Raw genomic sequence first — 15006 nt, forward strand, 5'->3', positions numbered from 1 at the left:
GCCCTCGCCTCTGCGTTGGGTCGCTCCTGGGCCAGCGATTGGGGTGCTGGCGGTGGAGCTGGCGGCCTCCGCGGCGCCAGTGGTGGGTGTCCGGCCAGCCAGTTAGCCAGTGGGCAGGCTACATGGGCTGCAGGGGCGGGGGCCCGCGTCCGAGCCGTGGGCAGCTGTCGTGGGCGCCCTTCGTGCGAGCGGAGGCGCGAAGGGTGCCGGGAGCCCGAGGTCCGCTGCCCGGCTGGCCCCTTCTGGTCTTTGGACCCCCGGCTGTGCGCTCCTCGAGCTGGGGAAATTACGGATCGGTCGGTAGTTTAGGGCTGTTAGCTGTCTTCTCCTTGATTGAGCGCTCACCTCCAAACCCTTGAGAGTTGTACTCACTTCCCCTGAAATGAAGGGCCCCCATTCGAGTGTGGGGGGGGGGAGGGAATAGGGTGCAGTTAAAGGTATTTCCTTAGGGGGAAAAATTGCAAGCACTTTTGTACGCGATTTTTATAAGGTTCATAGACCGCCAGGTGTAGTACCCAGGGTCGTGACGTTGCACCTGGAGGGAGCTGGAGCTGAATGCAGCACTTGATGGCCAGCAGGGCAGTGAACTTCGCTTTCCATGGGGTTAAAGTTAATTGCTACTCGTAGGGAGCGGCTTTTACCATCATCGCGCAGACAAAACTCAGAAACTCCTAAATGGGGTGATTGGAAGGTAAATGTTCTCGACCTTGACGGAAAGGTCAAGATACAGCTCATAGAAGACAGCCGTGCTCTCTCCTATAGTAGTAGAATGCCAACCAATAAACGTAGAAGCAATAATAGTATTAGTAATAAAAGAGGAACAGTAAACTCAAATCCTTTTCTTCTGAATTCGGTTATACTAAAAGGCAAAATGTTACTGATTAGTTTTTATTGCTAGGTTAAAAAAAAAGAAGAAAACTGGGTTATGTTACAGCCTTTACTTAGCCCTAATTGTCAAAATTCAGGTAGAGATACAGTCCAGAGCCAAAAGAAAATAATTTAAAGCCAACTATCTTAATTTAAAAGTAAGTCGCTAAAAAAAAATTAAAAAATTAAAAAAAAATAAAAGTAAGTCACTACACATAGAGCTCTTTGGAAAGAGAGATGATTGGATTTAGGATTTGCTGACGGTGATTTGTGGAAGCTGAAGGGCTAGAATCAGGCATTTGACCTTCAAGAGACTCATCTTCATAGTCACTGATCCACAAGATTGAAAGTGCTAGCTTTTTTCTCCATGGCAAATAACTTAGATTCCAAATCAAATTGGTCAGTGTATTGAAACGTTTTTTCACATTCTCCTTCAAAAGCAAAAAAAAAAAAAAAAGAGAGAGAGAGAGAGAGAGAAAGATATAGAGAGTTAAAGTTACTGATAGTTTAGTCTTTGGTATTAGTGGGTTCGTTTTAAGGACACCTTTTGGGGAAACTATTTTCCCTTGGAAAGTTTGTACAAAAATCACATTGAAAAACAGATGTTAGCTTTCGCTGCTTAAAGTCATGCTTTGGAGAAGTCCCCATCATTCTTTTACAGTCTACTTAGTCGAAACTTAGAAGCAGTCAGGAACAGCCTTCTCAGTGACATTAATATTATTTAGTGTAGTAGTAGGTTAGTGAATAACAAACCAAGTTGATTCTAAAAGGAGGGTTTTGGGTTTTCATTGAATAATTCATGAGTACATAATACACCTGTCCAGCCTAATCATTATACCATTTTGCTACTTAAATTCTACTGTATAAAACCTTTTGTGGTAAAGAAGAACCAGTTTCAGAAATCTTTTATCCCTGCTCGTAAAGATATAATTTGTGTTTTGTTGCTATAGGAAAATCAGGTAAGGAGAGTTTTTAGATTGTAGTGGTGGCTTTAAAAAAATTGTAAGTGGTGATTTTCAGTTTAATACTTACTGAAATAAGTACTTACCATGATGAAAATAATATAAACCAAAATATTGATAGTTCCTGTTGCAAATGAAGATAAAGGGAATTTTACTTCCTCTTCTCAGTATATATAAACAAAGAGAAATTCAGGCTACAAGAGTTTTTCAGAATGTTATTAAAACCTTATAGTCACATGTTTCAGACAGGATAGGTGCTTAACTCAAATTCTTTTTAAAAAAATTTAACTCAGTGAACCTCTGCAAAATTCTGAGTTTATAAATACCCACTTCCTGATGTAATGATAGATCAGCTCAGAAGATGTGGCATGCTTCTTGTTTCAGCATGCCTGAAATAAAACTAAGAAAAAGGAGAGTGCCTACGTTTTGGTGAGCTAAATTTGTATCATGGCTTTTGGTTCAACTGACTCCTTTGTTTTGGCCTTCTTGGATGAAAACCCAGTCTTTTCATTCTCCCTTAGGCCAAAAGTAACTCCCTAGAATGGGATCTTCACCAGTAGTTCCCAGCTTTTTCAAACCTGAGAATACCTTTAAAGCCAAAAATGTTGGCTGGCCTCCACATAATGGCACTTGTGCTTTTCAGGTGTTTGTGCACCATGTAATGATAACAAAAAAATTCAGATGGTATCTTATCATTACAGCAGAACCTACAAATATTTTAAGAATACTAATGTACATATGAGTAAAATATTCTTTATTTAGTCTACAGACTATGTTTGGTCTGCATGTGGGTTTAATAACCCCTCTTAATTATAGGGCCCTATTTCCTATAGATTTGGCACCATTTTTGGATCTACCCAATGCAAAGTGAAGCTCAGGGACTTAGATAATTTGGTCACTTGAACCAGTTGCTCACTCCCTGCTTCTAGCTTGCCCTCCCCTTCCCTAAGAAATTGGGCAGTATAGACTGCAGTGCCTGCCTAATTCCCAAGGATTATTCAAGCAAGTAACATCTCTTGAGTTATCTGAATACTTGTGTCTTTGTGATTCAGAATGATTGTGGAAAGCTGGCTAAATATTCCAGGAAGTTAGGGATAAAGCAGAAAAATCATGGTATTATCTTATAGTCAAGGTTAAAAGGAAGATGAATCAGTACCTACCTTTTGCTTAGTTAACCTTTTCCTATTTTTTATTTGCATGAATTAAGTCATTGAATGGGTAAGACAATAGGTCAGACTTAAGAGGGACATCTAGATCAGAGCAAATGTATTATTATTTATTTTTTTAAATATTTTATTTTGAGAGACAGCAAGCAAGTGCATGTGAGTAGAGGGAAAGGCAGAGAGAAACTCAACAACTCAGGACTGTGAGATCTTGACCTCAACTGCAATGAAAGAGTTGGACACTCAACCAACTGAGCCACCCAGGTGCCCCCCAAATGTGTTATTTTTAATATCCATCTTTGATACATCCTTTGGGCTAAAGTTATACAGTCTGTCAGGAGAAGACCAAGAATAAATATTCCAATGCAAGTTTGTCACTACTGAGTGGTTAACTTTATACTATTTCTTCTGCCTGACTTTAACTAAAGGATGTTACCTCCTTGTTCCTTTTCTGTTGCACCCTCCCCAGTAGGGAGGAAAATACAGTAAACACATCTCCTTGGTCCTTAGTTAAGCATATCCAAACTCATGAATAAATCTTACTTTTAGAACTTGAAAGAGTTATTAAAAATATATTCAAGTAGGGGCACCTGGCTCAGTTAGAGGAGCATGTGATTCTTGATCTTGGGGTCATGAGTTTGAGCCCCGTTAGGTGTATTTTTTTAAAATATATATGTGCAAGTGAGTTAAATTCTATGCAAATTAGGGTCCCTGGCAACTTCTCAAAAAATGTTAAGAGAATAAGAAAGTTAAGTGTTGAAACTGGTGACATATGCATAGCTAGTGGTTTTAGACTTTTCCTTACCTAAAATTAGTGTCCAGTGGAATTTTGCCACCCATCAGCTATTGTATGCAAACAGCTATTGTATGAATTTTAACTACTTTCCTTTTTCTTTAAAAAAAAAAAAGGAAGAAGAATTCCTTAGTGTGGAAAATGACACTTTTAAGTATCAAACCGATTGCTTGGGGATATTCTATGATAACATTAGGGACTGAAATGCTAAATTCTGTCTTCAGTTTCTACTATGTGAAGCTGTTTTTACATTTGTACAAGATTTCAGAAGTGGCCTTTTACCAAGCCCAGGTGAGATGGAACCTTCATTATCTTATCACCTAGGACAGAGTTTCTCTTTCCCCACAGTTGTACAGTATTATGATTTTCCAAAGGGCTGACTCTTCACGCGAACAGCTGACTTTTCAAGAAAAGGTTTTCTATGTCCAAGATCCTCTGTTTGAGGACAAAGAAATTTTTTAAATATTGCCACTTCAAACATAAAAGCTTTAGAGTTTAAAGGGAATGCTTTTGTTACCTGGAAAATTCACTTATATGGAATATTTTTTTTTATTTTTACAATTAGAAATATTAAGATAGTCTATATCTAGAAAAGTTCTGTGGTAATCACAAATTGCATTGTAACTCATTACCAATTAATGTGGTCAAGGTGGATAGAGTTAATGGTCTTAAAAGCCCTTATATTTTATAATGTGATTTATTACCAACAACACACTTGACTTAATCAGTATTTTTTGACATTTTGCAGTGGCAAACATTGATATTTTAACCTTTCCTAATGGAATTATGTAAAAGTATGCCATGGTATATATACAGGCTTGGCCTTGTGTGCCTTATGGGGAAGCAATCTAACATATGATTGAAAGCACAGATGCTGGGGTCATCTGCCTTGGCTCAGACCCTGGCTCTGTCGTTTATTAGCTAGGCAAATTGATAACTTTCTGCAGCCCTCGGTTTCTTCATTTGTAAAGTAGGAATAATTGTAGTACCCAGTTCATAGGATTGGTTTAGGGATTTAATGAATTAATTGAAGTATTTGTACAATGCCTAAACACAAAGTGAATGCACATTGGCTTTTTGAGTGGCGTTAACTGATATGATTATTAATATTATGGGATATATGCTGGTTTTGAAAGCAGTGAGCTCCCCCCACCGCATAGTTTTAGTTACTTCACTTAAGAAATTTAGGAGTCATTTTCATCAATGTTCATCAAACATTCTAAAATAATAATATGTTGGTTTTTTTCCTCCTAGATGATTTTAATGATCTGGAATGCTCTTAATGACCTGACTGGGTACTTTCACAACAACTCTCAGGCTGACTGCTGTTCTAGCCGTCGTAGTTCTGTTTTGTACGGTGCCCCTTTATATTCAATAGCCTTCCTGCTTCCTTGGTTCCCTTGGAAATACTATCAAGAAGGTGACTGGCTTAGTGGACTTCACCTGGTAGTATCATTATGTGCTTTTGATAGCACGCTTACCTTTGTTCAGCAAGCTCAGTGTACACTGTTTGCAGAGATTTTCACCAGACACGAAAGTCGGCTTCAGCTTATTAAAATTAACCAAATGGCATCACTGGTAGGATCCACCAGTATCCTTTTCTGTGGCCTTATCTCTGATAACATGGAAATTTTACTCAATTTTCAGGCTGTTGCTGTAGTCATTGCCATTCTTGCTGCAGCCAGCCTTTACACTGGCATGTACCACATGAATCGCTTTGAACCTAAAAGAAGCCTTGAGGAAAACCTTTTCTCAGAAAGTGAACAGGATCTCCCCTGGACCTCTGTGGTCTCATTGATGAGACAGGTCTTGACGCAGAAAAACTTTTGCCTTTTCCTGGTAATGAATTTCTTCCAAGTCTTCCATTTAACCTTCTTCAATAACTTCATGATGATCTTTGCAGATAGTCTCATTCCTAAGGATGTTCTTTCTTCTTCCATAAGGAGCATCATGTATGGGGCAGGCTTTATTTGCCCACAGGTATGTGATGATTCTTCCTGTATCTTCCCACAGGAATGAAAGGTTTAACTCCTACCTAGCTTGGAAATTAAAAAGCTGATTATATCAGTACTTTGACAAAATGACTCACATAAGAGACTCAAAGACAGTAGAGTTAACGATGTTGCAAAAATGTTGTATGGTGATAGAGGATAGCTACACTTGCAGTGAGCATAGCATAACATATAGACTTGTGGAATCACTATATTGTATACCTGACACTAATATAACGTTGTATGTGAACTGTACTTACTATAACTTAGAGAGAGATCCAAAGATTCACAGCCCCAGGTGTTATATAATATTTAATAGAAACATAATGGGAAAAAGAAATGAAAGGAAAAAAGAAAAGAGAACCTAATGAGAGTAGATAAGATGATATTTGAAACATTTTAGCTTTTGAATTTTGTTCTTCTGAGCATTCTCACTTAAACCTTAGCTGATATATATATATATATATATATATATATATATGAGGGAAATAAATGGCAATTTTGCTTTATCCAGGCATTTAATGTTCCTGTAACCATTATAAGGATGAGGGTTACTTGATCAAGAATTCTTGAAGCCAGGTTTCAAAACATTTGGTTTAAAGAATGAGTCCTGGAATTCTAGAACATTATTAAAATTCCATGCCCATGACTGTTACTGGAAAGGGTGTATCCTCCTTCCAAAAGTATACCAGCCTGATGGGTTGTTTTTTACACCACTTGGAGTGTTGATGAATCATATTGCTTTCTTCACCTATAAATATATCACCCCCAAATATGACTTAACCTAGCCTATGATATGGGTATTTCCTATTTTCATAATTAAGTGACAAGTAAAATTCATTATCCTCTTCAGAGAGTAAGTCACTCTAGACAGATGAGTTTTTACTATTTACATGGTTCCAAAAACATTTAAACTATGTGAGATAGAAATAGTTCTAAGATATTTTAAGTGTTGCCACATTTTCTTATGCAAAGTATACAGGATACGATTTGTCTTTTTGAAGATTAGTTCAAGGCCTTTATCATAGTTTGGTTACCGTATATACCATAATAATAGTAAGTCACATTGGGTGCTTACCCTGTGCCATGAACCTTGCCAAGCATATCATATAAATTAATCTCACCTAATCCTCACAACCACCTTTAAGGGAAAGACTCTTCTTATCCTTATAGATGAGAGGAGAGAGGTTCAGAGGCATCTGCCTTTAGAGCTGTGCACTTTTAGATTCTGTCTTTAAAATGTACTGTATTTGGCAGAGTATACCAAACAGAGTATCACTGTGGGCTTATCACTGTCCCAGGTACTGGGTGTACACATATTGAAATGATACTATTCGTTCACGGCACTTTGAGGTTTGCCAAGCTGTTTTGCTCCTATGTTCAATGACCCAGAATAGGGAACTGTTTGAGTTCCTATTTGCTTTATCAGATTCTAAAAAATATATATATTTCTATATAAATATAAATTTATAAGTATAATTAAAATATATTTAATGTAAATACATTTAATTATATCTATATCTATCTATCTATCTATCTATATATATATATATATCTTCCAACTTTTAATCAGGTACTTGCCTATAGTATCTCCTCTAAGTAAAAAAAAAAAGTTTGCAAAACTCTTAGATTAAAAATAAAAAGAGGGGCACCTAGGTGGCTCAGTGATTGAGTGTCTGCCTTCGGCTCAGGTCGTGATGTCAGGGTCCTGGGATCAAGTACTGCACTGGGCTCCCTGCAGGGAGCCTGCTTCTCCCTCTGCCTGTGTCTCTGCTTCTCTCTCTGTGTCTCTCATGAATAAATAAAGTATTAAAAAAAAAAGAGTAGAGGTACCTGGCTAGCTCAGTTGGTACAGCATGTGACTCTTGATCTTAGTGTTGTGAGTTCAAGCCACATGTTGGGTGTGGAGCCTACTTAAAATTAAAACTACAATAATAATAATAATAAAAACTAGAAAGAGTAGTTTTTTCACAGCTTCATTGAGATGTAATTTACATACTATACAATTCACTCATTTAAAACGTGCAATTCGAGGTGCCTGGGTGGCTCAGTCAGTTAAGCATCTGGCTCTTGGTTTCAGCTCAGATCATGATTTCAGGGTCGTTAGGTGGAGCTCCACCTTGGGCTCTGTGCTCAGTGTGGAATCTGCTTGGGATTCTCTCTCTCTTCCTCTCTCTCTGTCCCTTCCCCTGCTCACATTCTCTCTCTCTGAATAAATAAAATCTTTAAAAAATGGAATGTGGGGATCCCTGGGTGGCTTAATGAGTTAGTGACTGTCTTCAGCTCAGCGTGTGATCCTGGAGTCCCAGAATCGAGTCCCACATCAGGCTCCCTGCATGGAGCCTGCTTCTCCCTCTGCCTGTGTCTCTGCCTCTCTCTCTCTCTGTGTCTCTCATGAATAAATAAATAATCTTAAAAAAAATAAAAAATAAGGTGCAATTCAATGGTTTTTAGTATATTTACATATGTAACCATCACTAGATTTTTGAACACTTCATTACCTCAAAAAAAAAAATCTCATACCCTTTAGCTATTGCCCTTATATTTCCCTGAACTACTCCCCCAGCCCTAAGCAATCCTTACTGCTTTCCTTCTTTATTCTGGACTTCTATATGGATGTAGCTTGTATCAATACTTTATTCCTTTTTATGGCCAAATTATATGCCACTGTATAGATAATACCATTTTGTTTATCCATTCATGAGTTGATGAACATTTGGATTATTTCCGCATTTTGACTATTATTAAGTAATGCTGCTATGAACATTAAAACAACTATTTGCATGGACACACATTTTAATTTGTTTTGGGTGTATAGCTAGGAGTGGAATAGCTGTGTTATATAAGAACATTTTAAGATATTGTCAAACTATTTTCCAAAGTGGCTGCACCATTTTATATTCCCATCAATAGTGTACTAACATTCTCCAAATCTTCATCAGCACTTGCTACCTCCTGTCTCTTTGGTTATCCTAGTGTGTGTGAGTAGCATCTTATTGATATATTGATTTGTATTTCCCTGATGGCTGATGATGAGAATTTTTTTCATATGCTACTGTCCATTTTATATATCCTTTGGAGAAATATCTATTCTCAGTTCACCTGCACAGTTTTTAATTGAGTTTCTTTTTACTGCTGAGGTATAATAGCTCTTTGTATATTTTTGATACAATCTGTTATCAGATTTGCAAATATTATTTGCAAAATGTTTCCCCTATTCTTTGGGTTATCTTTTCACTTTTTTTAAAAAATTTTTTAAAAATTTTTATTTATTTATGATAGTCACAGAGAGAGAAAGAGAGAGAGGCAGAGACATAGGCAGAGGGAGAAGCAGGCTCCATGCACCAGGAGCCCGATGTGGGATTCGATCCCGGGTCTCCAGGATCGTGCCCTGGGCCAAAGGCAGGCGCCAAACCGCTGCGCCACCCAGGGATCCCTCTTTTCACTTTTTTGATGAAATTGGAAAGTGTGAGGCTTATTTTGTTCTCCTTTTACAAGATTGTTTTGGTTATTCTGGGTCCTTTGCAAATCCATGTGAATTTTAGATTCAGTCTGTCAATTTCTACAAAGAAGACAGCCAGGATACTGATAGGGATTGCTCTGAATCTGTAGATCAGTTTGGATCTATCTTAGCAGGATTCAATCTTCTGACTCATAAACATAAGAGTGTTTTCCATCTATTTCGATCTTTTAAAATTTCTTCAACAATGTTTTGCAGTTTTCAGAGGATACATTTTGCCTTTTTTCAGTTAAACTTGTTTCTAAATATTTAGATAGATTTTTAGTGAAGACCTGAGGGACTCTTTCAGAGCAAAATACATGAGTTTTACCAAGTGATTCCTATAGATGTTTTTTGTTTCCTGTTAGTTCATAGCCATGTTCTGGGTAGAGATTGCCAGATGGTTGAATTCTGATAAAGTGGAGGGCCTGCTGTGCATCTGAGCAAATCATAACAACTTTTTCTTTGTTTTTGTATTACAAAAGTAATACATGTTTGCTGTAAATATTCAGACACTATTGAAACATCCACCAGGGACGCCTGGGTGGCTCAGCAGTTGAGCGCCTGCCTTCTGCCCGGGGCGTGATCCTGGAGTCCCCAGATGGAGTACCACATCTAGCTTCCTGCATGAAGTCTGCTTCTCCCTCTGCCTATGTCTCTTCTCTCTCTCTCTCTCTCTCTCTCTCTCTCTCTCTGTGTGTGTGTGTGTGTGTGTGTGACTCATGAATAAATAAAATCTAGGGGAAAAAAGTAAAAATAGCTATGTTGGGGTAAATTACATCAGTGCTCTTTAATTGAGCTGTATTGATGGATTTCAGGCTATTTTCAGTAGTTTTCTGTTACAAATTATACTTAACAGCTTTTTTTAAAAAAATATTTATTCATGAGAGACAGAGAGGCAGAGACACAGGCAGAGGGAGAATAAGGCTCCATGCAGGGAGCCTGATGTGGGACTCGATTCTGGGACAGGCGGTGAGCTGAAGACAGATACTCAACCGCTGAGCTACCCAGCGTCCTTTTTTTTTTTTTTTTTTTTTTAAAAAAAAAAAAGATCTTCCTTCATTTTTTGACTGGCATTTGGGTTATTTCCCAAATAACAGATAAAGCTGCTATGGACATTTATGTCTTTGTATGGATGCATGCTTTTCTTTCTCTTGGGTAAATACGTAGGAGTGGAATGGCTGGGTTGCATGGTAGGTGTGTGTTTAAATTTTAAAAAACACTGCTAAAGTATTTTCCAGATTATTTTACACTCATACCAGTAGTATAAAAGTGTTCCAGGTCTTCAACAATGCTTATGATCAGCCTGTTTAGTTTTAGCCATACTAGTAGGTGTGTAGTAGTATTTTATTGTGGTTTTGATTTACATTTTCCTAATGACTACTAATGTTAGTGCATCTTTTCATGCACTTACTTGACATCCATATAACCTTTTGGTGGATTGTTCAGATATTTTGCCTATTTTTAAAAAAGATTTTATTTATTTATTTGAGATAGAGAAAGAAGGAGCGCCTTTGCGGGGCGGGGGAGAAGGAGGGTCGGAGGGAGAGTTTGAAGCAGACTCCCCACTGAGCAGGAAGCCGAAGACAGGGCTCAATCCAAGGACCCAGGGATCATGACCTGAACCGAAAGCAGATGCTTAATCTAGTGAACCACCCAGGTGCCCCTCCTATTTTTTAATTGTTTGTCATTGTTATCAGCTTCTACTGCATTGTAAGAGTTCTTTATATATTCTAGATACAAGTCCTTTGTTGGATATATGTTCAGCAAGTACTTTCTCCCCATCTCTGTCGGCTATAAATTTTTAAACTTTTTATTGAAGTATAGTTGACATACAATGTTACATTAGTTTCAGGTGTATAACGTAGTGATTCCACAAGTCTGTATGTTATGCTATGGTCACTACAAGTGTGGCTACCATCTGTCACCATACAATGCTATTACAATGCTATTGACTGTGTTCTCTATGCCACACCTTTTATCCCTTTGACTTACTCATCTCAACTATTAAATGTTAAGAGAAGCATGGCCAAAAGATTTCAACAATTTTTTTCTCAAACCCTCACACTAACATGAATTTCTGTTGATCTCAATAAAAAAATCATTATAAAGTGGAAAACCAATGTTGCTTTAAGTATATTCATAATTTCTAGAGAAGTGACACATATAAATTATTGGGGTAAAAAGAAAAAATGACAGCTGATTGGAATTTGTTATTTATTTGTCTAAGTCACTTTAACTGTTGGATATAGTAATAAAGGATAAACAGCATATTTTAATTTTCTCAGGCTGTCTTCTAAGGGCTTTCTTTTTGAGGAGCGGAATAAGTGAAAGGAGAAAAGAAGGAACATGTGCTCCTTCTCTCTGATAACTGTTATAAGAGGTCTGTGACTCTTGCACATCACATTCCCCTTAGAGAGACAGGATAGTAAATGGGTTAAGAACATAGAGTCTGCCAGGGAGGGGGGGCCCACTCTCCTCTTACGGCTGTGTGACCCTGGGTAAGTTCTGTGCCTTGGTTTCCTCATCTGTAACATGAGAATAAAAATAGTGCCTAACAAATAGAATCATTATGAGGATTAAATGACTCAAAATATACAAAGTACTTAAAATGGTTCCTGGCCAAACTAACACTCTAGAAATGTTAGCTTTTATTATTAACACCTAATGCAGCAAATATTTTATTCGATTTTCACTGCAAGAACACACTGACTTTATCTGTTTTGATTTAGGCTGCTTTGGCATAGGTTTGCCAATACTTATACTGAGACACACTATTCACAAACTCCTACTCAATAAACATGAATGGAGAGCCAAAATTCTCAGTTTGTAGAAGGCTTTATTTTAGTAAATAAAAAAGCAGTCTCTCTCATTTTTATCATTGGCTGTTATCTTTTTATATATTGGACATTATAATAACAACTAACAATTGAGTACCTCACATACTGAGTGTGTGCTAATGGGAGAGAGAGATAGAGGTAGTGAAAAGTGGAGACACACAGTGTTAATTGGAGAAAATGTCCTTAGGTAAAGTAATTTGTCTATGATCACACAGCTGATAAAGTGGCAAAGCTGAATTCAAACCAAGGGACATCTGATTTCAAAATCTTTCACTTTCCACTATGCCACATATTTCTTGTGTTTTATATATTCATGTATTAGAGACTGAGAACAAGAGGCTTCATTTCAGTAAGTGGCAATATTTAATTTTACAATATTCCTATATGGAGGACTATAATGGGACTTGCTGGGGTGTTCTATGTATTTTCTCTTACTAAGAAATGCCTTGTATCACATCAGTCACTGAGCCATTGTCTTTCATATCCAGAAAATGAGCTCTTGTTCCTTGAAAGTAGATAAGTAAGCCAAAAGTTAGTCAGGGGGGAAAAACCCTTTTGTTTATTATAGTACATTTGTATTCTACTTACATAATTCAAAATTCTCTTGTAATGTATGTACTTTTTGTTAATGAAAACTTTTCAGGGCTAAACAATGCACTTTTTAATTGAAAACAAAGAATATCTTCTAATCTTTGTTAATGTACATATGTATATTTAGCACAAATTTTTCACTCTAGAACAATGAACTTTTTCTATAATAGCTTGAAATGCAGAACAAAGTTAAGTCTGAGCTCTCAACATGAACCTATTAGAATTATGAAAATATGTAAGATTAGGCAAGAAACAAAATTCAAAGAAATGTGGGTAGAATCATAAAATTATTGTTTATGGTGCTTGATTTTAGGACAAAAAGTACATTTCAGATATGTTACAGTAAGAAGAGTAGTGAAATATATATTCACTTATTCAATAAATATTTGTATTACCTACTGTGTCCTGGGTGAAGTCTTGGCTTTAACCCCAAATCTTAAAATCTGGATTTATATTAGATTTAGTTGGACCTTTCATATCACCAAAAAGCAATGTTGATTGCTTCTTTTTTTTTTTAAGATTTATTTATTTTAGAGAATGTGTGTGGGAGCAGGGGAAGGGGTAGAGAGAGAAGAAGAGAGAAAGCAGACTCCCCACTGAGTGCAGAGCCTATCATGGGGCTCCGTTCTGAGACCCAGAGATCATGACCTGAGCCAGATCATGACCTGAGCCAAAATCAAGAGCCAGACACTTAACAGACTGAGCCACCCAGGTGCCCCATGTTGATTGCTTCTAAGCAATGGATTTTTTTTTTTTTAAGCAATGGATTCTTTCATGTGGTTGGTTTTAGTAAAATCTCTTCTTGTTAGGGTAAAAATGAAAGTGTAGGAAACCGTTGTTCATTTAATAGGAAATAATAGCTGTTTCTTTGTTATTATGGAATATTACTATCCTTAGTCAATTTTTACAGATTATATGGATACTAGCATTTCTAGTCACAATAGACCGTATTACTTGTGTGTTTCAACTGATATTGCAATTCAGAAGCAAATTGATTTTTTGCTGAGAACACTTATTTTGTCATCAGCAAGAGTAAGCAGAATTCTTGGTGTTTCATCTTAACACGATGTCACTCTGTTTCCATTACAGTGCCTTGTACTTATCAGTCAGTCCTGGCTAAAGAAGTTTGGTTACTATAAAATTATCTTAATTTCTTTCTACCTAGAAGGAACAGCCTCTATTGTCATGTTGCTTCTTGGACAGCAATACTATTACTTTTTGGCCCTTTATCTCACTATTATCATGTAAGTAAATGCCAGTGCCACTCCCCAAATTACACTAGGTCTTGCCATTTTCACCCTTTCAAGCAGTGAAACATTTTTGATCTGAACTGTGTTGAATATTCATTTCTAGGTAATCATTATACCTTTCTGCTAAACTGAATGTTCACAGTTGTTGTTTTTTTTCTTTTTTAGAGGGGAGGCAGTAGCAGAGGCAGAGAATCTTTTTTTTTTCCAGAAAATTTTGTTTTATTTACCTTTTAATTTAAATTCAATTAATTAGCATATATTATTGGTTTCAGAGGTAGATGTCAGTGATTCACCAGTTTTATATAATACCCAGTGCTCATTACATCACATGCCTTCCTTAATGTCCATCACCCAGATACTCCAACCCCCAATCCAATCCCCTCCCTTCTAGCAACCCTCAGTTTGTTTCCCATAATTAAGAGTCTCTTATGGTTTGTCTCCCTCTCTGATTTCATCTTGTTTTATTTTTTCCTCTCTTCCCCTATGTTCCTCTATTCTGTTTCTTAAATTCCACATATGAGTGAAATCATATGATAATTCCCTTTCCCTGATTGACTTATTTTGCTTAGCATAATATCTTCTAGTTTCATCCACGTCATTGCAGATGGCAAGATTTCAGTTTTTGAGTAGTATTCCACTGCGTATGTATATACCACATTTTTATCCGCTCATCTGTTGATGGATATCTGGGCTCTATCCATAGTTTGGCTATTGTGGACATTGCTGCTCTACACACTGGGGTTCAGGTGCCCCTTCGGATCACTACATTTGTATCTTTGGGGTAACTACCTACTAGTGCAATTGCTGGGTCCTAGGGTAGCTCTATTTTTTTTTAAAGATTTTATTTATTTATTCATAGACACAGAGAGAGAGGCAGAGACACAGGCAGAGGGAGAAGCAGGCTCCACACAGGGAGCCCGATGTGGGACTCGATCCCGGGTCTCCAGGATCACACCCCAGGCTGCAAGCGGCGCCAAACCGCTGCGCCACCAGGGCTGCCCACTAGGGTAGCTCTATTTTCAGCTTTTGAGGAACCTCCATACTGTTTTC

Source organism: Nyctereutes procyonoides, unplaced genomic scaffold, assembly GCF_905146905.1.
Source record: "Nyctereutes procyonoides isolate TBG_1078 unplaced genomic scaffold, NYPRO_anot_genome, whole genome shotgun sequence".
In the NCBI taxonomy this organism is placed as follows: Eukaryota; Metazoa; Chordata; class Mammalia; order Carnivora; family Canidae; genus Nyctereutes; species Nyctereutes procyonoides.